Source organism: Trichechus manatus, unplaced genomic scaffold (assembly GCF_000243295.1).
Source record: "Trichechus manatus latirostris isolate Lorelei unplaced genomic scaffold, TriManLat1.0 scaffold00003, whole genome shotgun sequence".
NCBI lineage: Eukaryota > Metazoa > Chordata > Mammalia > Sirenia > Trichechidae > Trichechus > Trichechus manatus.
This window is the reverse complement of record NW_004443939.1, coordinates 27,048,798-27,050,826: the sequence shown is the minus strand read 5'-3', so window position 1 is coordinate 27,050,826 and position 2,029 is coordinate 27,048,798. Positions and strand designations below refer to the sequence as shown.

The following is a 2,029-nucleotide window of genomic DNA, read 5'->3' as shown; positions in this document are numbered from 1 at the left end:
CTAGCTTCTCATTAAACAGTTAGTACACGTTTTATGACATTGGTTACCAACCCCACAACATGTCAACACTCTCCCCTTCTCGACCTTAGGTTCCCCATTAACCAGCTTTCCTGTCCCCTCCTGCCTTTTTGTCCTTGCCTCTGGGCTGGTATGCCCCTTTAGTCTCATTTTGTTTTATTGGCCTGTCTAATCTTTGACTGAAGGGTGAACCTCAGGAGTGACTTCATTACTGAGCTAAAAAGGTGTCCGGGGGCCATACTCATGGGTTTCTCCAGTCTCTGTCAGGCCAGTAAGTCTGGTCTTTTTTTGTGAGTTAGAATTTTAATCTGTATTTTTCTCCCGCTCTGTGTGGGACCCTCTGTTGTGATCCCTGTCAGAGCAGTCGGTGGTAGCCAGGTACCATCTACTTGTGCTGGACTTGGTCTGGCGGAGGCTGTGGTAGTTGTGGTCCATTAGTTCTTTGGACTAATCTTTCCCTTGTGTCTTTGGTTTTCTTCATTCTCCCTTGCTCCAGACTGGGTGAGACCAGTGTAGTATCTTAGAAGGCCACTCACAAGCTTTTAAGACCCCAGGCGCTACTCACCAAAGTAGAACGTAGAACATTTTCTTTATAAATTATGTCAGTTGAACTAGATGTTCCCCGAGACCATGGTCCCCACAGCCCTCAGCCCAGTAATTTGGTCCCTTGGGGAGTTTGGATGTGTCTGTGGAGCTTTCATGACCTTACCTTGGAGATAAGTTTCATTTTTATCTCACCTCCTCCCTCGGCGGAAGGCAGTGGTGGTTCAGTAATAGAATTCTCATCTTCCATGTGGGAGACCAGGATTCAGTTCCCAGCCAGTGCACCTCAAGTACAGCCACCACTTGTCTGTCAGTGGAGGCTTGCTGTGGTGCTAAACAGGTTTCATCCAAGCTTCCAGACTAAGACTAGGAAGATACGCCTGGTGATCTGCTTCTGATATCAGCCAGTGAAAACCCTGTGGATCACAATGGTCTGATCCCGTTGTTTGTGGGGTTGCCATGAGTTGGGGGCTGACTAGACAATAGCAACAACTACCTTCCTACCTTTTAGGTCTCTTTCACTAAAGTAGTTTCAAGGAAGGTATGTAGTTCAATATAATCCAGTGGATTCCTTTTGACACATAGTAAACTTAACCCCCCCAAAAAAACTCACACCAAAAAACCACAGTAATTGATTTAAATGAATTGTTTTACTGAATTTGATTTAATTTCATAGGAAGTATGAATAAGGACTCACAGGATACAAAAAAAAAAGAATGGTCAAATATGACTTAGTGTGTATAATAGTCTAAAAGTTTTTAAAGGACTTTTCTTTCTGTCCTCTTAATAAGCTAATTGGGATGGGGAGATTAGACATAGGAATGAGATTTAAGCAGGATAAGGGGAACGATTTATATTGGGTAATTGTATTTCCCAGGACTGTACCTACGAGCACTATTTGGATAGCTAGCACGGTGGAGAAACATGATGGGAATAGGGAATGGTCTCTGTATCATAGTTTCAGTATCCCACATGGAGTAGTAGTGAAGTCACCACTGTCTAAGAATTGGTTAATGAATATGGCTTCTACCATTGCCTTTGGGACAGAAGTAATTCATAAATCTGGCCCTGCCCAGATTTATGAAAGGATTACAAAGGATTACCAAGTCTCTTATTTAGAGTCAGATATTGCTTTGTTGTCGATCTTCTCTGGACTAAAAGTCTGTTCCTAAAAGAAAAATTAGTGGGCTTTTAGATTTGGAGACACAATATTTTTATTCAAATCCCAGGTCTACTCACTTGTAGTTGCATAATCTAGGGAAACCACTTGATCTCTGAGCCTAGACTTTAGAGGCAGACAGACCTGGAGAAGTCCTAGTCCTACAATTTACTAATCAGGGGAAGTCAAGCAAGTTTTGTTTTTGTTTTTTGGTTTTTTTTTTATTGTACTTTAGGTGAAGGTTTACAGAACAGATATTTTCTCATTAAACAGTCAGTACACATATTGTTTTATGACATTGGTTAACAA

At 41.7% G+C, this 2,029-nt stretch overlaps 1 protein-coding gene across 16 annotated transcripts in view; it reads left to right on the top strand.

Annotated features, from left to right (window-relative positions):
- FUBP1 (far upstream element binding protein 1) overlaps positions 1 to 2,029 on the top strand; it is a 34,696-nt gene that overhangs the window by 21,656 nt on the left and 11,011 nt on the right. The gene's annotated exons all lie outside the window — the stretch shown is intronic.